The 25698-nt window shown below is 39.4% G+C and overlaps 1 protein-coding gene across 1 annotated transcript in view; it reads right to left on the bottom strand.

Annotated features, from left to right (window-relative positions):
- The window catches only part of SLC7A2 (solute carrier family 7 member 2), a 1203198-nt gene that overhangs the window by 1006525 nt on the left and 170975 nt on the right, over window positions 1–25698 (bottom strand). Inside the window, exon 2 of the mRNA XM_044062413.1 lies at window positions 3641–3722. The gene's annotated coding sequence lies outside the window, so the exon portion shown is untranslated. The remainder of the gene's footprint in view (window positions 1–3640; window positions 3723–25698) is intronic.

The raw sequence follows: 25698 nt of genomic DNA, 5'->3' as shown, positions 1-25698 counted from the left end.
ACAGAAGGAGATCCTGCTTCTTGTTCTTCTTGTAATAAAAAACACAGAAAAACTGTGCCAGTAAAAACTTTCCAGGGTTTCAACAAAAAATACTTGAGAGACAGAAAAAGGCAAAAGAGCTGAGTAAAAGAACCAAGAGTATGTTGGAAAGGAAGCAGAGACTGGATCTGGGATATGGAGATAAACAGGAACAAAAAGTACAGTTGTGTACACTTACCATAAATGTAGATGTTCTTCGTGTTTCACTGTTACAGTTATTACATTTGGGTAATCTGCTTGCAGGTTGCCCTCAGTCGGCCTGACTAACAAAGTCTTGGGTCCTGCATCAGTTACTGTCCCTTCTTCCATGACGTCAGGTCGTCAGCGGTATAAAGCATGCAGCCGATGCCATTACATCAGTTTTTCTTGGCCCAGATCTCAGATGCCTCCCTAATGGGAAGCAATTAAACATAAAAGCACAAAGATATACCTCCAACAAAAAAGCAAATACACCAAAAAGGCTTTTAAGCATAGTAAAGGAAAGTAGAGGTATAGCCAAAAGAAGTTAGGGGGCTGGAGGAAGGGTAACCAGGACTGCAACATTGAATACACTCGAACATCTACATTTATGGTAAGTGTACACAACTGTACTATGTTCTTTGTGTTTCACTGTTGCAGTCATTACATTTGGGTAGACTGCCAAAGCTATGGTTGGGAGGAGGCGTTTAGATAGCAAGACTGCAGTGGCAAAGCCAGCTCTGGATTTAGAGAAAATTTGCAAATGATAATGCTTGGTGAAAGTATGTACAGAACTCCAGGTAGCAGCATCTTGGATGTCCCTGGTAGGGACGCCTCTGAGAAAGGCTGTAGAGGTAGATGCAGCCCTGGTGGAGTGAGGTCTGATCCCCTGGGGGATAGGTTTTCCATGCTGCTTATAGCAGAAATGAATACAATGGCTTATCCATTTAGAAATCTTTTGCTTTGAAATAGCCTTCCACTCTGCCCCTGCAGCAAATGCTACCAACAGTTGTTCAGATTTCCTTTAAGGTTTAGTCCTGTCCAAGTAGAATCTAAGTTGTCTGTGCACATCTAAGGAATGCAGTATGTGTTCCCCTTTATTCTGTGGATTGGGAAAGAAGGCTGGCAAATGAATGGACTGATTAAGAGCCACACTGGATACCACCTTGGGCATGAAGGATGGATTGGTTCTGAGTGACACCCTGTCCGCATGAAAGATGATGAAAGGCTCCACTGCCATAAGGGCCTGTAATTCAGATACCCTTCTAGCTAAAGTGATTGCTAAGAGGAAAGCTGTTTTCCAAGAAAGAAATTTTAAGTCTGCAGTAGCAGCTGGCTCGAAAGGAGGTAGAGTGAGTTTCTCCAAGACAAAGTTAAGGTCCCAGGCTGGGGTTGGAGCTCTCCTGGGTGGTCTTAAAATTTTGGCCCCTCTGATGAACTGCTTGAGCAGTGGATGAGAGAAGAGGGGAGGTTCTGTGTTATAATGAGCTGAAATGGCTGAGGCATGGATTTTAATGGAGGAAAAAGACAGGCCCTTGTGAAGCATCTCAGGTAAGTATTGTAAAATCTGAGGTAAATTGGGCGCTGCTTGCTCATCCCTTGAGACTGGTTCCAGGCACAGAATCTTTTGCATTTTTCAGCATAAGATTTTCTAGTACTAGGCCTCCTTGCCTCTAAGATGATATCAATCACAGGTTTGCTAAGGGATGGTAAAGGAGAGATTAAGTAATTAGCTAGGCTGCAAGGTTCAGTGTTGGAAGCTGAGGGTGCAGAATCTGGTTTTCCTGCTGAGACTGCAGCAAAGGAGTCTGAGGCGGGTGCCATAGGAGGGGGTACCAGTGTTGACGCAGCCAGTCTGGAGCAATCAAAATCATCCTTGTTTTTTTCGGAATCCCGGTAGTCGGATGGTTAACCGACAACATTTCTGGATAATTAAACCGAGAACCGAAATATTTAGAAGCAAAAATATACCGATGACGGATAGTGCGTTGATTAAATAAAGCACAAAACCGACAGCAAGGTACGTCATGGTCAGGGCCTAGGCAAGGAATACAGTACTAATGAAAATCTTTATGAGGTATTTGCTTTCCACAAGTAATGCAATTATTAACTTTTACTGACATAGGTAAGGAGCAAGAAAAAGTTTCCCCAATGGGGTACTTAGCTTTAATTGAAGACTTCGGTTCTGAAACTCGAAAATGAAAATTTCAAGAGTCACCCGACTGGCACTTGTGAACTGCTTCTGCTTCGGGCACCGCACGGCAAGAAAGACTGATGTAATGGTGTTGGCTGCATGCTTTATACCCCTGATGACCTGACTTCATGGAAGAAGGGACAGCAACCGACGCAGGACCCAAGACTTTGTTAATCAGGCCGAATGAGGGCAACCTGCAAGCAGAATACCCAAATGTAATGACTGCAACAGTGAAACACAAAAAACATCCAGCCACTCAGAAACTGACAAATAAATGTGGGATTATAAAGCATTAATTATATTTGTGAAACATCACAGAAGAAGAAAACCTGGAAATATTGGACTTTTTTGACTTTGTTAAACTTGTAAGGGACTCTAAATCATATGCCCTACTTTATGTCATTAACATTTGGTGCAACACTTAGGAGAGTGGAATAGAAAGGAAACACCCCCCCAAAAGATGAGCAAGCTTGGAACACAGTGTCACAAGAACTCCTCCAGGATAATCAAACGCCTTTTATTGAGCGCTTTCATCAGGTTGCAACCAAAGACCATCAGAATACAACAAAACTTAATACACTCTTGTTAAATACACTAAAACCTGTGAGAACACGTGACATAATAAGCCAATGAAACTCATCATAACATTAATCATAAACAGACTTTATCTAACACATCACACTTAAATTCATGGACAAATTTTAAAGTAAAACAGCAAAAAAAAAAAAAAAAAAAAAAAAAAAAAAAAAAAAAAAAACAGTTACCTAAAAAATGACAGAAATGTTAAGATAACATTTCAACAAACAGTAGCCATAATAAACAGCTCAAACTAATAAAAACTATATAATATAAGAACGCAGCCTTAATAGGCTGCTAATAATGATGTTGTCGTTAAGACCTAGGGGGGCATAGGAATTCAACTTAATTTGTCAAAATAATTTCCTGAATTCTAAATAATTAAACAAAATAAAACAAAGCAACAACTTAATTTGCCAACATAATTCCCTGAATTCTAAATAATTAAACAAACTAAATCAAACTTTAAAATTTGTCCATGAATTTAAGTGTGATGCGTTAGATAGAGAAAGTCTGTTTATGATTAATGTTGTGAGGAGTTTCATTGGCTTATTATGTTATGTGTTCTCACAGGTTTTAGTGTATTTAACAAGAGTGTATTAAGTTTTGTTGTATTCTGATGAAGTCTTTGGTTACAACCTGATGAAAGCGCTCAATAAAAGGTTTTTGATTATCCTGGTGGAGTTCTTGTGACACTGTGTTCCAGGTTTGCTCATCTTTTGGTGGTATTAGTCTTTTTCGTTTTATTTCCTAATAGAAAGGAAACAGTTAACTGTAAGTAAAACAAACTTTTTTTCTTAATGGTAATATTTGTATAGTGCATGATATCTGCATGCTCTAAAGTAAAATTTTCTCAGTTATTTTCTAATGTACCTGGGATTCCAAAGTAAAAAGGTGCTCCTGTTTTCTTCCTTCTTTTCCCTTTCTCCTTGTTCAGTTTTAAGAAATGCTGGCACTGCAATGTAAAAAAAAGTCTGTTAAAACAAGTATGATACATGAAAAAATGTTATTTTTGTCATTTTTGCATACGGGAATGACTAGATTGAGGCACTTGGCTTTATCTAGTAACACATTCTAAAAGAAAGCAAATAAATAACAACGTTGAACACAACAAAGCCTTCTTCTAGCAAATTAATAAATACTTTCTTGAAGTGACTATCTGCTTCTTATATGTCTATGGAAACAATCTGATAAAGAGCAATAAAAACAGAATATTTCTTCCTTTTGGTGGCTTTCTTTCAAAGGCTAGAAAATAATATTTTCTGAAAGCATTCACATGTATTCTCATTCTGGGAGAGCAATAAAGAAAGACAAAACCAGACAGCATTTAGTAGAAGTACAGGCTATACCATGCATCTTAGCATGGCTAACCTTCCTTTTAGGTTAACCCAAGTCTGTGAGTGTGGCTGTTAGTTTGTGATAATTGTTCCTATTAGGAAGGTAAAACTTCAGTATTTGAAGATGTACATTGTTTTCTGTGCTAATACTAAGTTAATAGTTTTTGTGGTGTATTGGGGTGTGTTTGTTTTTGTTTTACCGCTTTCTATAAAACGAAAAGTTTTGTAAGATATGGCATAGGCTCAAATGGATATGATAAGAAACAACTGCATAAAAGGTTAACCTGCCAAACATTAGTGTGTGCATGTAACACAAAAGCTGGAACTAGACACTTAACACAAAAGCTGTTACAAATAAAAGGTAGGAATAATAACTTTTCAACTTTCAACATAGTGACCCTTTCAATACTATCTTTAAATGTTAATGGTCTCATAGATATATACAAAAAAGAAAGAGCAGTGAACTATATTAAAAATGTAGAGTGCAAATAGCTATGCTATAGGAGAAACATTTGGAAAGAACTGAACATGTGAATTTGATTAAAAAAAAGAAAAAAAGGTTTGTAGGATGGTTAGTCATAGTTTTGTGACATAGTATTAAATTAATAGGTTTTAGGGGTGTATTGGGGATTTATGTTTTTTTTTGTTTGTTTGAGGGCTTCAATAAATCAGAACATTTTGTAAGATGTGACATAGGCTGAAATGGATACAAAAGAAACAAATGTATAAAAGATCAACAAATAGATACGACAAGAAACAAATGTATAAAAGCTCAACCTGCCAAACATTAGTGTGTGCATCTAACAGAAAAGCTGGAACTAGATCCTTAAAAAAGCTGTTGCAAATAAAAGGGGGGAATAATAACTTTTTAACATAATGGCTCTTTCTACATAATCTTTAAATGTTAATGGTCTCAGCGATATACACAAAAAAGAAAGAGCAGTGAGCTATATTAAAATTGTAGAGTGCAAATAGCTATGGTAGAAGAGACACATTTGGAAAGAATTGAACATGTGAATTTGACAAAGGTTTTCAGGATGGTTATTCAGCGAATACCTGGGACAAAGGAAAAGAGGAGTACTTATATTAATTGTAAGAGGAGCTCTAATAGTGATAGCAGAGGATAAAAAAAGATATTGGTAGATGTGTAGTACTATGGGGCTATTGGCACGGGAGGAGGATTACACTGGCATGTATTTATATTGCACCTAAAACTGCTATAGTGGAGCTTAAGAAAATCCTGGCAAAAATAATCAGTTTTCAGCATTTCACAGGAACATGTGCATTTAATTGAAAGTTTTGATACACATTCAATAACTATTTCAGATCACGCACCAATAATAACTAAAATAAAAATGCAGAGTAATGAAATCAAAATGAGACACTGGTGCTTTCCCACCTACCTGTTGAAAAGAAAGGAATTTAAAGAATGGGTAGTGGAAATTATTCAGGAGGTATTAGAGAAGACAGAAACTTCTTCTGAAATTAGAACTAGGAAGTGGGTTAAAATTAAAGTGGAGTTTAAAAATAGGGTAGAAATAAAATAAAGAGAGATATGGTTAAGAAGCAACAATAATTATTTATGGGGACTGTCAAATGTTAAAGTATTGCAGAATGGAGGAATATGACAGAACAAGAAGAGGAGCAATTGCAGAATGCTAAGCAGAAAAATAAAGGATTACCTCAATAATATGCATGAGTTTAGAAAGATTGCTGTTAAGCAACAATTTTTAATAATAATGCCACAGCAAAAAACTTTTAGCGCAACAACTCAGGCAACAGAAAGCAGAAAGGGCTGTCACCAAACTTAGGGAGCCCATAACAAGGAAGATAATAAGAGATCCTGCAGAGGTATTAGAAATATTTCGGAAATTTTATGAAAGTCTGTATAAAGCAGAGAAATATAGAGATCAAGAAAAGGTACAAATGGAAATGTTTGTGGAAGAATTAAATATGCCAAGGTTAGAGGTAAATGAGGCTCAATTACTAATAGGATAGGAGGACATGAGATAAAATGGTAATGTATAACCAATCATTAGGAAAGTTCTTAGGAATAGATGGTATTCCTGTGAAAGTTTAGAAGCTAGGGGGTAAAAAATGATAAAGATCTGGAAGTTTCTGTTTAACAGTATTTTAAGAGGAGGAGAAGCACCAACATCCTGGAAGAAAGCAGTGGTGCATGTAATACCTAAAGAGGATAAAGAGCCATTGGATCCAGTTTCATACAGGCCCATTTCAATCCTAAACCATGATTATAAAGTGTTTATGTCTATAATGGCTAGAAGAATGGCAAAGATGATGCCACAATTGATAGATATGGATCAATGTGGTTTTGTGGAGGGGAGGCAAATATTTGACAACATTAACAGAACACTGATGATCCATAGGGAAGCTGAATGTAAGAAAATATTGCTGTTGTTGGTGGATCTTGATGCAGAGAAAGCATAAGTTGGAAGTTTATGAGCAGGGCAATGGAAGCATTTGCATTCCCTGATAAAATGATAAGGTTGATTAGGAGAATCTATGAGCAATCAGAGGTGAAAATTAAAATAGGTGGGTTCCTCTCTGATAATTTCTGTTTGAGCAAAGTACAGTTTTGTACCTACCATAAATGTAGATGTCCGATAGGAATGCATCTGCAGTCCTTACAAATGGGTTGTCCTGTCGTCAGGCAGCCCTTCGGTCGGCCGGATTCCAAAGTCTGGGTCTGGCCTCGGCTGGTGTCGCACTTCACCCGACGTCATAGCTGCAGTTCTTCAGGTATAAAGGCATCAGCCAACGCCATTTTCCTCAGTCTTTCTTGCCCCAGATGCCAGGTGCTCTTTTGGAAGGCTAAATTTGGATAAATGCCAATGTTTCCAAATAGTAGAGAGCAAACACAAAAAATAAGCATGTATGTACATATATATATACAAACAAATACACCATAATAGATCCCCCCCCCCAGCTAGCTATTAGATGGGCAAATACCCTAGGAGTACCACAGAGGGGAAGGTGGGTGGGTAATCCTGACTGAAGATGCATTCCTATCGGACATCTACTTTTATGGTAGGTACAAAACTGTACTATGTCCTTCAAGGATGCATCTGCAGTCCTTACAAATGGGTAGAATACCGTAGCCAAACTAGGGGAGGAGGAAGAAGAGATTATGGTGTAGTTAGGATCCCTTGCAAAACAGCAGTGGCAAACCCTGCTCGGGATCTAGAGTATAAAGGTAAGTTATAATGCTTGGCAAATGTATGCACGGAGGTCCAAGTAGCAGCCTCTATAATGTCCTTGGTAGCCACTCCTCGTAAGAAAGCTGTGGTAGTGGCCGTAGCCCTTGTAGAATGAGGCCTGATGTTCTCTGGAGTTTTCTTTCCATGGTAGGAGTAACAAAATCTAATGCAATTTCCTATCCACTTGGAGATTGTCTGTTTTGAAATTGCTTTTCCTTCCTTCCTGTTGCATATGCTACCAGAAGCTGGTCAGTTTTTCTATTGCCCTTGGTTCTGTCCAGGTAGTAGCGTAACTGTCTATGTACATCCAAGGTATGCAACAGTCTTTCTCCCTGTTCTGTGGGTTGGGGAAGAATGTAGGTAGGTGGATAGCCTGGTTTAAAGACACTCTGGATACCACCTTAGGCATAAATGTAGGATTTGTTCTCATGGACACTCTGTCTTGATGGAAGATCAGGAAGGGTTGCACTGCCATTAATGCCTGTAGTTCAGAAACCCTTCTTGCTGAGGTGATTGCCAGTAGGAAAGCAGTCTTCCAGGATAAGTATTGTAATTCTGCTGTTGCTGCTGGTTCGAAAGGGGGAAGTGTCAATTTTTCTAGCACAAAGTTCAAGTCCCATGCTGGCAATGGTGGTTTCCTCGGAGGTTTTACATTTTTAATTCCTCTCAGAAACTGCCTGAGCAGAGGGTGTGAGAAGACAGGGGGATCCAAGCTGTATTCTGCAGAAATAGCTGATGCATGTATCTTGATGGAGGAATAGGACAGGCCTGTATGGAAGAGCTCTGCCAAGTACTCCAGGATGTTGGCTATGTTTACCAGTGACACATCTTTTCCCTTTGCAGTACTCCAAATGATATATCTTTTCCATTTTCCTGCATAATTCTTTCTTGTTGAAGGTCTGCGGGCCTCAAGGATAATGTCTTTAACCCTTTGAGATAAATTTGGGTTAGTTGCTCTTATGTAATGTTCCAGGCAGTCAGCTGCAAAGTTTTCAGGTTTGGATGCAGGGTGTTGTAGCTGTTCTGAGTTAACAGCAATGGGATCAGGGGTAGTGTCCACATTTGTTCCCGAGACATGCTCCTCAGTAATGGGTACCAATGTTGTCTTGGCCAGTCTGGAGCTATCAGAATGATCCTTGGACGTTCCTCTTTGATCTTCAATAGCACCTTGTGCATCAAAGGAAGTGGTGGGAATGCATATGCTGTCAGGTTTTTCCAACTGAATGATAGGGAGTCCACCTTCCAAGCAAGTGGGTGGTACATCCTTGAGCAGAATTTCTTGAGTTGGTGATTGAGTGGGGATGCAAATAAGTCTATTTGTGGTAGTCCCCATTTTTTTGTGATGGCTTTGAAGATGTCCGGGTGTAGCATCCATTCGTGGGCATCCGTGGTAGTTCTGCTTAATATGTCTGCTAGGATGTTTTGTTTTCCCGGTACAAAAATTGCTTGTAACTGAATGTTGTAGCTCAGAGCCATATTCCATAGGTCCAGTGCCATCCGGCATAGAGGGTATGAATGTGTGCCTCCCTGTTTGTTGATGTACCACATAACTGTGGTGTTGTCTGTCCTTATCATCAACTGCCCTTCTTGGAGGAATGGTCTGAATGTCTGGATTGCCAATTTTACTGCCAGCATTTCCTTTAGATTTATGTGCAGGTGCAGCTGTTCTTGAGTCCATAGGCCTTGTATGCACTTGTCCAGCATGTGGGCCCCCCAACCGAGGTCTGAGGCGTCCGTCGTGATGGTTTGGCTTGGTTGAGTGCTGTAGAAGGGCAAACCTGTGTTTGACCGACATGCCCGAGCCCACCATAGGAACTCTTGCTTCAGGCATGGGATTAGTGGAATTTTGGTTTCTAGGCTGGGCCTGTGTTGAGACCATAAATTCTTCAGGTACCACTGTAGCTTTCTCATATGCAGTCTGGCATGAGGGACTAGAATTATGCAGGATGCCATGTAGCCCAGGGCTTGCAGTACTTTTCTTGCTGTTAGATGGTTCTGCTTTGTCAATGCCAAGAAGTAGAGAGGAAGTTGTTCTTGTTTTTCTACAGTTAGGAATGCCATCTGCTCTGATGTGTCCAGCTCTGCACCTAAAAAGGTTATTCTTTGGGATGGTATCAGCCTTGACTTTTTTATATTGACTGTATATCCCAGGGCTTGCAGTAAGTAAATGACTCTTTGTAAGTCTTCTGTTAGCTTGTTTTTGTTGTCCGCTTGTATCAGGCAGTCGTCCAGGTATGGATAAATTTGCATTCCCTGAAGTCTGCAATGAGCGATTACTGATGCCAGGCATTTCGTGAACACTCTGGGCGCAGTAGATAAGCCAAAGGGCAATGCTGAGAATTGATAATGCTCTGATCCTGCAAGAAATCTGAGGTATCTTCTGCAATTTGGTCGTATGGGGACGTGCAGGTATGCCTCCTTGAGATCTAGAGTCACCAGCCAAGACTCCTTGCCCAGCATGGGAAGAAGCTGCTGTAGGGTCAGCATTTTGAATTTTGGAACAATGAGAAATATGTTTAAAGCGGACAGGTCGAGAATAGGCCTCCAATTTTTCTCTTTTCTTGGTACCAGGAAGAGTCTGGAGTAAAATCCCTTTCCTTGTTCCATAGATGGTACCTTTTCCACAGCTCTCATTCTTACTAATTGAGCTATTTGTTTTAGAGCTTCTGTCTTTTGATTTGGTGGTAGGTTTGGCATTCCTCTTTTTCCTGGTAGAGTATGGAAATGAAACCTGTAACCTTGGTCTATAGTTTGCAAAATCCACTTGTCCCTTGTGATGCAGTGCCAGTTTTTTGAAAATAAGGCTAGCTTTCCGCCTAAGGGTGCTGCCATCTGTTCCCTGGTAGGCGGTGCCAGAGCCAAGTCACTGTGATTGTCCTGTTGCAGTGGTAGTAGCTGCGTCTGTGCCTCGCTGGTTGTTGCCCTGCCACTGGCGTCCCCTGTAGGCACCCCCCCTGGATTGATTTCTGCCTTTTGAATGCCTATTCCTACCTCTTTGTACTTTAGAGGAGTCTGGAAAAGACCAATTTTTGGAGGGCCAGTTCCTGCTGAACCTTGGAGGTTGGACCTGTAAGAAATCTTTCACTGTTTGTACAGATTTAGCCTTCTCTTCCATCTTCTTCAGTACCTGCTGAGCAGGAGAACCAACTAAATTGACCTTATCCATAGGAGCATCTAATAGTTTTGATTTAACATGATCCGGCAAGGCCTGTTCTTTCAACCATGCATGCCTTCTGATAACTGTGCCAGTCATGGCTGATCTAAAGGAAGCCTCCAGTGCATCATAGCCGCATTTTAAGGAATGGTTACTAACCTGTTGAATGTTATGCACCATTTCCAGAACATATTTCTTATCTAAAGATTCATCAGAGGACAGTTTCTTAGTTAACTGATCAAGCATAAACTCCTGATACTGGATCATATGAAACTGACAGTTCAATGCCCTAGCTGACAGAGTAGCAGAGGTGTATACTTTTTTACCCCATCTCTCTAAGGACCTGGATTCCCTTTCAGAGGGGAGGGGATTTTTAACAGAGGTAGATGCTACTGCTTTAGGCCCCTGGGAGATAGTCTCGGGATCTGCAAAAGGAGCCTTGTATAAATGGTGATGTGTGTCCGGGACCCTGTAGAACCTATCGGGCTTAGCAGGGGCTGGAGGTAAAGTATCAGGAGCAGTACAAGCATCATTAAATGCATCATCTACAACAGAAAGAACTGGAGGTATAGCTAAAGGCCTATGTTGTGGCAAATGCAAAAAGGTCTTAAGCCTTTTCCTGGAGTCTGAGAAATCTTGGCCCTGCCACTGAAATTGTTCCCTCATGGCATGTAAGGTTTCCCCAAAGGAAAATTCCTCAGGTGAAGAGGCAGAAGGAATCGACTCTTCAGCATCACAGTCTTCGTAAGGAGAGAAAGGAGCCTCTGGATGGTCTGTATTTTCTGAATCATCAGAGGAATCATCCGTGGACACTGGCTCAGGGGGCTCTGCTCTAGGTCTCTTCTCTGGAGGTGGTTGAGAGGCCCTGTCTGGATGAGGTTGGGATCCCCTTATTAAAGAGATGAGATCCTCTGCCAGAGAAAGCATTTGGGAACTGGAGCTGGGCCTGTGAGAGGGGGGCTTAACAGGCACAGACTTAGTAGTTTTGGCTGCTTTAGCCCTGGCAAAGGCCTTAACGGACATGGCTGCAGGAGGCCTAGCAGCACCACGTGCAGGGGTTGATACATCCAAGGGAATAGTGTCCGATAATTCCTGTGAAACCACAACAGCAAGTTGAATTTCAGAGGCCGATTCTACCAGGTTAGAAGAGGCCTCGGTAGAAGGCATGGATTCGGCTGAAGTAAGGACCGCTTGCTCGGTTTCGGCCGAAACCGATACACTCACGGTTTGCTTAACCGCGGTTTCGGCCGAAACCGCGGACAGCGAGTGTCGGTCCTTTTCTTTGCGTTTTTGGCAATTTGTGTAGTCGGAGGATCCGACGGCATAATGTACGCAAAATCAGTGCCGAAAAACTGCTCAGCAAACTCCGACCGACGTCTAAGCGTCCGTCGGTTAATAGAAGCACAGGCTAGACAAGCTGCTACGTCGTGGTCTGGGCCTAAACAAGGTAAGCAGTAAGAGTGGAAATCTTTATGAGGTATTTGTTTCCCACAAGTTAAACAGTTATTCACTTTTTCTGACATCGGCTGAGGCAAGAAAGAGTCCCCAACGGGGTACTTAGCTTTTTAGAAGTCTTCGAAGTAGTATTCGGTAGTAGTAATCTCTGGATCTGACCGACCGGCACTTGCGAACAGCTTCTGCTTCGGGCGCCATGCGGCAAGAAAGACTGAGGAAAATGGCGTCGGCTGATGCCTTTATACCCGAAGAACTGCAGCTATGACGTCGGGTGAAGTGCGACACCAGCCGAGGCCAGACCCAGACTTTGGAATCCGGCCGACCGAAGGGCTGCCTGACGACAGGACAACCCATTTGTAAGGACTGCAGATGCATCCTTGAAGGACATCCAGGCAGTGGTGGCTCTACTTGCAGATGACATTATTTTATACCTGATAAAACCAAAAAAGGACATTTCAGTGTTATGGAACATTTTGAGGCAGTTTCATATCTTTTCAGGATACAAAATGAATGAAGCTAAAACAAAGGCAAAAGCTGTAAATTATGAACTCACACACAAAGTGGTTCAGCAATATTCATATTTATGGGGGCATGATAAAATGAAGTACTTAGGAGTATGGAATAAAAAAGCATTCTGGTGTTGCTGCTAAGGATATGTGGGAAGAGACTAAACAAAAGATAATACAAAAACTGAGAAATTGGAAGCTCTGTTATATGGATATGGGCAGCAGGATACAAGCAGGTAAAATACTTTTAGTCCCTTTAGTTTTACACTCTGGTTAGGCATGTCTTTATCAACCAGATGATGATTTTATCTGAGATGGGAAGACAACAAGAATCAAGTGGGATAAGCTGATTCTTCCAACTGAACAAGGCAGCTTGAGATTACCCAATTTAAAGGGGTATTTCAGAGCTACACAGTTAAGGCTCATATACATAGCACAAGCAGAAACCTATAATTCAAAGTGGAAAAGGATGATGATGAAACAGGGGGGAAGCTCAAGACAGAAGGAGAGACTGGGATTTTGGATGCAGATTCATAAGGAAAATAACAACAGCCATGCAGAATGTTATATTCATAAAGTAGCAGAAAGTATTCTAAGAACTAAGCCAACATGGGAATGGAGACAGGAGATTCTAGCAATAGGGATGACTGCAATTACGGATACAGACAATAGGCAAGAGGGGGCTTGGATTTACTGGGAAAAACTGGCAAAAGAACCAAGGTATTGAGAGCAAATATTAAGAGTGGGAAAGGTAAGAGAATGGTGAGAGGCCAAGAAGTTATTTGGACTGCAGGATACAGATTGCCTTCCCTATCAAGGATTGATATCAGAGTACAGGCAAATAGAAGTAAATAGGGAGATCCTAAGCAAAAGACCAGCACTGGTAGAGTTTTTTACTAGAATCTAGAAGAGAAGCTGCTGTTAAAAAGGAATAATTAGTAGTGCATACATATCTGTTCATTCTTTAGCAATACAATGGTATTGAATAGACAGAGATGGTGACACTTGACACGACACTCCATTCTCATGTAGAAAATGGGGGAGAATTGATGATGATGATGATGATGCTGGTGATGAAAGCAGCAATCAAAAAACTTCATCAAAAACTCTCTATACTATATAGTTTTTCCTCATTAAAACTTACAGGAAATAAATAGCTAATACATATCTTCATCCTACCCTTTGATATGGTGCACCCATCTTCATTAACCTACCAACAACAAAATCACAACAACTGGAATAGTGCGATACTAAAACAGCAAAATTTGCCTCTAATCTACACCCACAGCTCATCACTGCCTTGCCCTCAAGAAACTCTTCTGGACAGAGTTTCTTATCCTTTTAAAGCTCTCACAACTAACTGTTGCACATGCCCTATTCTGTACTCCAGAGAAATACCCATGCCTGACTCAGATTCTCCAGCATTACTTAGAAAATAGAGCAATTTGCTCAGGTGATAAACCACTGTTAAACATGATCAAATCCAAATATCTCTACATTGACTCCTCATCTCTTACAGGGCATTTCAAAGCCAGAGACTTTCAAACAATAGTTAAATCAACACCTAATAACTCCTGGTCCTGCACCTGCTCAACCCCAGGCTTACCTTAACTTGTAACCTTAATAACTCCTTTAAATTTCTAGCTCTGCACGTCACTCCTCTCTCTCTCTCTCTCTCTCTCTCTCTCTCTCTCTCTCTCATTGTGTTGCTCTCAGCTCTCTGTAACACATACTCAATATCACTGACTCTAATAATCCAGTACCCTTCCTACTTTTCCACTCTGTCTCATTCTCTTATCCACTAGCCTGCTCCCACCCATATTATAACTATCTCTCCCATGATGGTCACCACATCACCCCCATGTTACTACTATCTTAGCCTGGTACTACATTTTATTTGTTCATTTTAGCAATGTCATTATGTTTGATTATTTTGTTATTATAATTAAATGCCATACTAATAAATGTACAAAGAACTGTGAATGTTTATTCTCCCTACCTTAACTGATGTGATATCTAAATTTTATCTTTGTCTTGTCTCAATTTCTGTATATTTACTCAATAAATTTATATCTGTGGACCTTTTCTCCCCAGGCCATCTCTGAAAATGGGCTCCGTCTAGTAAGACTTTCTCATTAAACAAATGTTAACGAATAAATAAATAAATAAATGTAATCATATTGCAGACTGGCCTGTTTTTACTGGTAGGAACTAGAGTTTGTGGTTGTTGCCAGATTATATCTTACAGCATGCCTTTCCTTCAAAAGTCTTTACCCTTCAAAGTTTTTAAACTTTGTTTAAAAAAAAAGCCTTGTCTACAGTTAAGTTTAATTACAAATTAAAGTAATTATTTAACAGGTATCCAGATTCTTGGTGAAAACTTTAGATATGCTGCCACAGATTATGATATAATATATGACTTCCACTGCTTTGTTGATTTTGTACTCCTTTCTAAATTGATGTTTAGCAAGATGGTTTTGTTTGGCTTCAGAATATGTGTTAGTATGCTCTTCATGGTTTGTAATGTTGGTTGTTGTAGTAATAAATTTGGCCTTTTGGAATTAATTAGTCCCATGAGTTGTCTATTTGGTATGATGAGGGAGTTCTGCACTTGCTAGCATTGCACTTCCTATTTATGACAAGGATTTTCTTCCTTTTTTGTATAATCTACTGAGGTTGTGACTCCATCAGGGTGGCTTGTTTTTGAGTTTGATGTGAATCTGTTTTTGGTAGGGACCACAACCTCTACACAGCTGTATACATGATCCTAGAGTATTCTTGTAAATGTCTTAGTGTAAACAGCAGTGTTCTCTGAGTTTGGGGGAAAGCTGGAAGCTATGTCAGAGTGTCACCTATTAGTAGGAATGCTGATTTGGAATAATTTCTAAAAGTCCCAGGATTACTGATGTCCCAGGTTTTATTTTTATTTTAAAGTAGAATAATAGCTTCTACTAACCTGACTAGTACGGACCATACAATCAGGAAGATACATTCCCCATTGATTAAGTCTAGGATGTTAGCACCTGTAGGGGGCATGTGGACTATCTGGTCCAGGGTACTTGTGTTTACAGAGTCCAACAATCTCTGGGCCTGCATGTCAAGAGTCATGTAAGATTCCCCAGTTTATAGGGAGGTTGTTAAAGCTGCCAATGTATATGATTGCTCATTCTGGTGAGTAGGACATCAGTGTGTCTCACAATGGAGTCTCCTATGACAAAAATGTTAGACTGTGTAGCAGTCTGACTTATGGGCTTAGCCTTAGAGACACTATGAGCTGAAAGTACCATGGTGGTTGTTTCTTTGATAGTGCGGTTTTGAGGTTGCTGAGGGTGTTTATTGTAATTACTGTGTGCAGGGGTATTTGAGGTTTTGGAGTGGGTAGATTATTTTTCAAAGCCTCAGCATATGTAGATCTAAGTGTTTGTCCTGTACTTTCTATTTGGTATTTGTACTGGCTGTGTGTGAGACCTTTGCCTCCAGAGACAGGGTATTAGTACATCTTTCATACTATATCAGATTGTTTAAGAATTAGGTGGCTGTCAAAAAGCATGAGACAATTGCTACATTGTCTCAAGCCTGTCATTTGCACCAATTTGGCTACTTAGGAAAGTGGTTTCAGGGATAAACACAGAGGTTTTCAAGGGGTGTGGTATCAAAGGAGTTATGCTTCTCCTTGTGTGACCACTATAAGGGAGAGCAGATTTCCTATGGTGCTGGTTAATGTACAAACTTAAGTCTAATTTCATAGAATACTACCTGTCTTTGTACAAACCTGGTGCTCTTCAAGCAACTATGTGCTCAGGAACTCTTAGGATTAGACGACAAGGTCACAGAGAAGGTTCAAACATGAGCAGAGGTATCAAGACACGGCGTATGTCACCTCAAAAGAAGTAGTACTTAATTTATCTAGTTACATTCTTAATAAATCTGAATGACAACTGTTGTAGAAAAGTTTGCCTTTTAATCCTACTAGTGACAGTGACATGGTTGATGTTTTGACCAATTAAAGGTTGTTTGTGAGGAATCTGTATTTTAAAACATTATTTTCTAATAGCGATACTCCCATTCAGTGTGCTTTCAAGAAACTGAGTACTTTTGTTCCTGCTCACTCACCTCTTATGCAGGCTTTTTAAAATGTTTGTGTGAATGACATCAGGTAATATTATAATTTCATTTATTTATCTATTTATTTTGACATTTGTTAACTAGGTATGTCTGACTGAGGATAAGCCCATTTTCAGCAGAGGCCTGGTGAGAAAAGCTCCATACAGAAACACTTATCTAGGTTGAAAATTACAGTTTGTACAAAAAGCTTCACATATAAGCCAAACTCTAATAAATGGTAACTGTAGATACAGAACAATCTCAACATACAATACAATAGTAAATAAATCAGTAGGCTGTGGAGTAAGTGATAGCAGAAATCAAAGCTGGTAACTATGGTCACATATAAACCTCAGAATATAGTACAAAGTTGAACAGGTTAGCAAGCTCAGTCATAACAAAATTAAAATAAGAAACACAACTAACTGGAGTAGATGACTGCAATGCATAGGTAGAATAGAAAGGAGAAAAGTGCACAGGCAGATTAGAAAGGATAGGCTATAGAGCTAGCGGCAAACTTTAGGAAGAGGGGTGGGTGATTATCTGCTGAGGGAGAGCAAGGCTTTAGTTTAAGTAAAGATTTAAGGTAAGCAGTGGAAACAGGTTTGAGTGAGAAGGTGATTTTTTGGCTGGGGGAGGGTGCATAACGAGGTTGGAGTTGTGACTATTCTGGGTTAGTTTGCTGATGGAGTTGATGAAATAAGAGTTAAGAACAGTGGCGGTTTTGGAGGGAAAGTTGTTAGGAAAAGGGTTAGGTATACTGAGGTTACCAGGGTAAAGATTCTTAAGAATGGAGTTTTTAGGATTGTTGTGATGGCTAGCTTGAAGTTTTAGGTAGAAGTTTTTCTTATCACTGACATATTTTTAGTAAGGTTTCTGAGTTCTTTGTTGAATTGGAGGTGGATAGGGGAATTAGTTTTTAGCCAGATTTTCCAAGCATTGCCTTTCTTGTGCATTAAAGAGTGAGTGGACTGTGAAAGCCAAGATGCAACGAGAGATTTTACTCTGATTCTTCTGAGGTGAGCAAGAGAATTAAGAATATCTAGAAAAATGTGGTTAAATTTATATACAGCATCCTCATGGGGTAAGTGGAGAAGGAAGGACCAGTTTATGAAGGCGAGTTTGTTGTTGAACTCATGAGGGTTGAAGACAGACTACGACACTCTTTCTATTTGTGTGATCTACTATGTTGAAGGGTGTATCTTTGAATGCAGGCAGGAACATGGTCACTTATGGAATAAGGGAGTGTTTTGGGGTCACGGTAAAGGTTTGGAATGGATACTAGGATCCAGTCAAAGATAGAGCTAGAGTTGGTTGGCTTGCTAATATAGGTAGGGGATGAGATTAGTTCTGTAAAGGCTTGTAGAGTTATACTAGAGTTAGGGGAGTTAGTGATTAGGGTTTGCTAATCGATATTGATGTCACCTAGAATTATGGTTTCATAAGATTTGTAGTGAGTGATCTAAGAGAGAACCTGTTCAAGAATGGGGATATTGTTACCTGGAGGGAAGTGTTTTTTGTGACTGTTAATTTTATAGTTTACTATTAAGAGTTGAGCAGTGAAGTGGACAGAGGGGACAAGTTAAGTTGATCAGAATAAATTATAGCTACACCTCCTCCTTTTTTATGTAATCTTTCCAGGTGGAAGATACTGTATCCAGGGGGGAGAATTTAATTGGCAATGATGTGGGGTTTAAGCCAAGTTTCAATGAGAATTATTAAGTTAGGAGAATAACGGTCAATCCTTGAGTGAAATTCACTAATTGTGTTTAGAACGCTGTGAATATTTAATGAGCATATGGTTAAGCATTTGGGTGAGGAACTGGGTGGAGGGGATGGTGGGGGTGAATATCTCGTGGTAGGAATAAGCTTTTGGTGATTTGTAAAAGTGTAGGAATCTTAGTGATGTATATGTGGTATTTTACATTAGATCTGAGGGGATGTAAGGGGTGGAGAACTAATTTTATCTTCAGTATGAGGGGGTTATAAGAGTTAAATAGAGAAGGTGTTATTAGGAAAGTGTAGGTTGTTTCTAAGTCTCTAAGTGGATGAGTAAGGGTAGGAGGAAAGTTTATGGGGATAAATTAGAGTGATAAGAGGATGGGTGTGACAGAAAAAGAAGAGGAGTGGAGACAAGGGTGAGAAGCATGTTGAGGGTGGGTGAGAAAGAGTGAGATGAGGATGTTTGAGAGAAGATAAGTAGTGAAGAAGAGGTAGGTTGCAGTGTACAGAGAGATGTGAGTTAGAAAGTAGACACTGGTGAGAGGCTGGGATTTTAGTTGACAGAATTGAGATGAGGAAGAGTTTAGGTAAATGGCAATACAGTGTTAATCCTAAAGCGTGAGGGGGTACAGTACTGAGGGAGGAGCTACGTCAGTGTAGATTGTGAAGGTGTGCTTCAACTGGCAAGAATGAGGAGTTAGAGGTGGTGTGGTAAGGTGGCAGTGTGTTTCAATTACTAAGGGTGAGAGGCTAGAGGGGGTGTGATAATATGGGGGATGTGATTAGACTGGAAGGAGAGGACAGGAAGAGGAGGAGAACAGAGCTGGATCAAGGTCAAATGGGGCCCTAGGCAGGGTAATAAATTTGGGCCCCCGACAGAGCAGCCCCTCCTGCAGCAACCCCTTACCCCCTTCCCTCCAGCAGCAGCCCCCTCCCTAGCCATTTCACCGGTCCACTACTTGGCTATTTTTCTCCAGTTACCATAAACACTGTTCAAATTTGTCAGTGTGCATACTGCTTTCTTATTTACTTCTACAGTGATTACAGATATTGAAATAAAACAGCACAAACACTAGTAGCCATTTGCTAAACAAACAATCCAGTCTCGCAATGAAAACAGACTTAGCATGTGCAATAAACTTCTCTGCCCTTGAAACTCACATTCATTGAAATGGTATTAAAACCCACATTCAGAGAAAATGCATCTAGCCAGTGGAGAATTACGTTAACCTTTGGGCCATATTCAAACCATAGGCTCCTTGCACACATTTATAGGGCCATGCACACATGTATGTATTCTTTAATTCACCTTCTTGAGTGTATTAAATTATATTCCAGCACAACTTGTTAGAATGTGTTTAAATTTGTAGTTTTGAACATTCCTCCAGTAAACAATGAAACAAAATGTATGGACCAATAGGGACAAAACTACCAATTTCAGAAAATTTCAACCATAAAAGGCCACTTGGACATCAGTCATTACAATCCACCAATATCAGTCAATAACCACAATTCCTGCAGAAGTAAAAGGAATCTGAATAATTCCACATTAAAGAGATCTGTAACTAATGAAGAGGTTGCTACTGGCAAACAGCTTTACATTTCACTGTTTCATCCACAAATTCTGTGCTTGATGCCCTTGAAGAATTAATTTCCTATGTAACATTAAAAAAAAATTGATAAGCTGGTAATATTGCAATAGGGAATGACTAACAGACAAGTTCATAGTTACTAGGCATCCCATACAAAAGAGGACACGCTCAGGAGTGCAAAACCCCTATCTTCCTTAAAATACACCAAATAATTAGCAATCGAAAGGGCACTGCAATACCAGCACTCCATCTACATGGTGTGACAGTAGAATCCACAGCATTCTGCACCTAAGACAATTATGCTATTAACACTGCTTTCAATTTCTACAGCACAAACACTGACTGCTATTTGCTAAACAGGACAGTTGCACGTTGAAAATAGACTTAGCATGAGCAACATTAAACTTCTCTTCCCTTGAAACTCACAATTCCATGAAAACGCATTGAAACTAATAATTCCCTGTACTGAAGCTCAAACTCACAATTCCTTCAGCAGTCTAGTAGTTGGTGTAGAGGATTCAGACTCATGTCTCCTGTAACCAAATTATAGGGTGAAGCCTGATCAAATTAATTGACTAACCTACCACACCCTCCCCCCAAGCTAGGGCATTACATACCATACCTCCATACCACTCAACCTCTTAGCACAAGAAATCTGGACAAAGCCTAAAATAATGGGGGGACAAAGACCCAGAAATAGGGGTAGATTTTAAATACTGATCCTATAGAATAACATGATTTGCCTTAGCATGCATATTCTGAAGGAAATGAAGTTTGAAACTCAAATGTATGACTTTAATTATTTCAATCTTCAATGATTTGCTGGAAAACCACAAATTTTATGAGGAATAGGCCAAAGATATGAGGCAAACATCTGGATAGTTGAGGGGTATGTTATGTATACCTCTCAAACTCTTAGTGCAAAATATCTGGTCAAACCCTAAAATAATGGAGATACAATTGCCCAAAATAGGGATAGATTTTAAATATTGCTTTTTTTAACTTAGAAAGTTGCTAGAATAACATAATTTGTGTTAGCATGCATTTTCTGAAGAATATGAAGTCTGAAACTCATACCTCATTATTTAGTGATGTCAATCCTCTGTAAATTGCCAGAAAACCACAAGTTTTATGAGGAATTGGCCAAAAATATGAGGCAAAAATCTGTTCAGTTGAGAGGCCTCTCAACCTCTTAGTGCAAGAAATCTGGGCAAAGCCAAAAATGATGGGGATACAACGGCCCAAAATAGGGATAGGTTTTAAATATTGCTCTTTTTTAAATAGAAAGTTGCTAGAATAACAGGATTTGCATTGGCATGCATTTTCTGAAGGCTATGAGGTCTGAATCTCATATATATGTCATTATTTAGTGACTTCAGGCCTGCGTGAATTGCCAGAAAACCACACATTGTATGAGAATCAGGCCAAGACTATGAGGCTAAATTTGGACAGTTGAGAGGTATGTTAAACACACACACCTATCTTCTCTCTACTGTCATACAGCTATACACACATACACCTATTCTCTCATAAAGCAAAGAATGGCTAGTTTAAATTTTACACAGACACATAAACACACAGACACATACACACACACACACACACACACACACACACACACACACACACACACACACACACACACACAAACACACTTTCTCTCTCATACAGAAATGGAATGGCTAGTTTAAATTATACATACACACACACACACAAACACACACACACACACACACACACACACACACACACACACTCTCACTTTCTCTCTAGTTTAAAGTACTTACAAACACACACACTTTCTCTCTCACTTAAATTGCTTACATACAGAACAGATCTTTTAGTTTAAATTGTACAGACACAACACTCTTTCTCTTTCATATGGACAGAATGGCTAGTTTAAGTTACATACACGCATACATATACAAACACAGATACACTTCCTCTCAAACACAGACACAGAATGGATAGTTTAAATTGCGTACACTGAAATACACATACATACACACACACACACACACACACACACACACACACACACACACACACACACAAACCCACACTCTTACATTTTTGCTTAATGCCAATGGCTTAGTTTAAATTCCATGTGCAAGTGTAGAATGTCTTTGCTTCCACGATGGCATGCATGCAGCACACACATGGTTCTCCTTAAAGTAGAAGACACAACAACCGCAGAGTAAAAAGCTTTTTTTTAATATATTATTAAAATAAATTATTATGCCTCCTGGCCAGAGTGCACCCCTTCCCGGCCATGGGGCCCTAGGCAACTGCCTATGTCACCTACTGCTGGATCCAGCTCTAAAGGAGCAGAAGGGATTTGGCCATAAATAGGAGAAGAGAGAAGGGGGGTTAACATAGGGGCTAGAGTATAAATTTAGAGTAAGTGGGGGAGTGGGTGGGAATTGAGGATAGGTTAGGGGAGCGGACTGAGTCTGATCAGAGTGAGGGCGAATGGAAACTATTTGTTTCAGTAGAATGCCACAGGTCAATACCAGAGTTTAAAGATAATAAACCTGCTGTTATCTTGTCATATAAAATATTATAAATAGGTCACAAAATATTTGTCAGACACTATAATCCCTGTACTTCTGGTTTTAAATAAGTTTCCTTGAAATTTAAACTGCAGTTGAATATAATGCTTAATTGACAGATAAACTAATAAGAAATCCAAAAAGACAGCTGTATATTGGGAGATGGGAGAGGGTCCTAGGTACTGAGACCCAGTTAGTGTACATGTCACTACCCTACCTCAATTAAATACACAAGTTAAAGTTAAAACAAAACTGCAGCTGAGCAGGGAAGACATATATTGAGAAGAACTTGAAAATTCAGATGTGGGACTCTCTCTTGCTGTAGGGGTGAGTTTCAGATGCAGCCAATCCCAGGAGGGGGTGAAGCAATCGCATACGCAGTGTGTAGGGTGAGTGTAAAAACTAAGACAGAAAGCAAAACAATTGTTGAGAAGGGAATTAGAGGGGAAGCTTGTGGAGAATAGCAAATAAAAGTATAATGGAGAACGGAGCCAGAGTTACAGAAATTAGTTAGTGTCTTCTATGCCACAAAAAATTATATAGTGCATTAAACGGTATTACATAGTACAATAACTGCTTAAATATATATGTTGTTGTTGTAGTGTCTTTCAGCTTTTCCCGGTTAGGGGTCGCCACAGCGGAACTCCAGTCCACTAATTATTGGCAGTAGATTTTACGTGCCGAGTTGCCAGCCCTGACGCACAACCTTTAACGAAGGTATGCTCATTCACGCATGTCTCCACACAGAAGACACTCTAGCTGAGAATCGAACAAGATGTCTTACTGTGAGGCGACAACGTTACTGCTTAAATATATATAATATTGTGAAATGAATCTAGCCTACAAACAGTTAAAATGACACATTAACCACTGGTTCAGGTACATACGGCAATAAGGCACAGACCAGGAACTTAACGCGGATGATTTTATTCAAAGCACATCGACTGAGCGCTTTCACCAGTAAAACTGGCTTCTTCAGAGTCATACAAACACACCCAGCATTACTTGTCTTAAATATCCCCTCCAAAACTTCAATTATCCAATTAATCAATAATTCTTAAAGAAACCATTTCATAAACACATGAACTATTTAAATATTAAAGTATTTGAATTACACTTCAATATAAAACATACAATAAATAATTCAACATAAAAAACCCCAATACATGATATATATGCTGTGCAAAAAAATAAAATAAAAATTACAATTAAAAGGTTGTATGTAAAAATGTATGAAACATTCACCCATCAAAATGCTTGTTTAGTATTACATCTAAAATATAGAATATAGAATAATAAACTTTTTTTCTAAGTGGATTCCTGTATTGGAGCCGTGTTTTTCATCTTTTTAAAATGACACATTCATTACTCTGTTCGCACTTAATATGCTAGTATGACTGTTAGGAATATAGTTACAGGATTGGAAATCAAGCAGTAACCACAATGTCTAGGACAATAAACAGATGATACAATGTAGCTAAAACTAGGCAACAACGACTGCTGGCAGAGTATAACTGTAGCAAGTTTTAACAGTTTCCTACATTGGCAGTAATTACTAGATATTACATTTCAAGACTACTGAGCAAAACACAAGATAGCTGCAGTGTTCCTTTTTAGTAACTATTCACTGGCCGCTCATTTGAATATGCAGTTTAAAAGGTAGAATATATATAATATGCCTGTATCAAAGTATCGCTAACTGAAAAACAAAACTTACGTGGTGAGCACACTAATTACTGGATGCCACGGAGCTGCAATAAATTCTGAAGCATTATTTTGAATATGGCATCTGCTGCATCTCAGGTGAGAAATAACCTCAGTTCGTCTGCTGCTGTAATAGGGGGAGGGCCTTACTTCGAGCTGTGCTAAGTTCAGGATAGTAGTGGATAATTCAGTTCAGGATAGTAGTTTGTAATTAAAAATGTGATGCATTTAATAATAAATTTAAAAAGTGCAGATGGATTTTATAATTTAACATTGGAAGAAGGGAAGGCATTGAGCAGTTTCTAGCTGAATACTGAAATTTTATCAAACCTGCTGACAAAAGGGGAGGTGGTGTTATTTTTGATGTATGATTTACATATGATTGGAATTATTACTACTGAATTGTTTGAATATTTTTATGTTGCTGAACATCTAATACTAGCTACTTATGAATTACTTAAAATGCATAAAAGCATTACTAAACCAAAAGACCTACGTTTCTGGTAGAGGCTGGGTCATTTATATTTACTTAGAGAAAGTATTGAGTAGTAGTCAATAAAAATAGAGGTATTTTACAAGATACTGAGCATTTTTGAGAAAAGTTTATAAGCAGCACATCAACAGTAGCATTTCACAATTTTAATTGGTCACAGTGGATGCAAAATGTTTATTTACTGTGTTACTGAATGAAGAAGGCACACACTTTATACACGGCTGCTTCTCAGTATGTACACGTTTCAAATTACATGATTAATTTGATCTTTGCATTGCCTGAGCTTGTTCTTGCAAATAATGGATTATTTTTTAATGACAAGTTCCAGGCTGAAAACACTGCCGTAGCCATGGGAACTGCTTGTGCCAGTTCCTATGACAATTAAGTTTTAACCGAATGGGAGTGGAGATTTGTGACTCCTTCAAAATGTTAACAGCAAGATACATTACATCATGCACATTTTGTTGATGATATTGTACAGCAATTCCATAAGTTTTTGGAGTCAACAACAAGTTTTTTGAAGTCTGACTTGAAATAATCTCTTCCACTAGTATGGTATCCTCTGTGTCTGCCTTAGCTTCTCTCAGAATTCTGCTCAATTGGGAGCTTCTGGACCTAGTTAAATACTCTTCTGGTTAACTGAAAATGTTATCTGGAGTAGAAAAATTACTTTAAAAGCCACAAGTATCTTCCTTTCTTCTTTGCTCTTTTTCAGCTTCTCCTTCACCAATGTTCTTAGCAGTGATAAGCCACCAAAGGAGGCCACTGCTGAAAGACACCTTAACGTTGTCAATAAAGTTACAATGTCCAGGCATGAAGACAAATGGTGATGTCAGACCCAGCTGTGCTTGTTACTGTATCAACTGCATTATGTAACAGTCTCAAGGAAAGGATCAGTATGTTAGTCAAAGTAACCAACTGGGATACTTGCTTTCACTGAAGATTCATATGGAACAATTTATTCAGTATCTCAAGTATTTTTTTCATACACGTCATGCTGAAAATAGCTTATGAAAGTCATGTAATTAAAAGCCCTTGTAGAAAAGATACATTATGCATGCATGTGCTTTCCAAAATTCCTTGTCACATGGGGA

This window comes from Protopterus annectens, chromosome 2.part1 (assembly GCF_019279795.1).
Source record: "Protopterus annectens isolate FY-2018-M chromosome 2.part1, PAN1.0, whole genome shotgun sequence".
Classification (NCBI taxonomy): Eukaryota; Metazoa; Chordata; order Ceratodontiformes; family Protopteridae; genus Protopterus; species Protopterus annectens.
The sequence above is the reverse complement of the archived record's forward strand: the minus strand, read 5'-3'. Positions and strand labels throughout refer to the sequence as shown.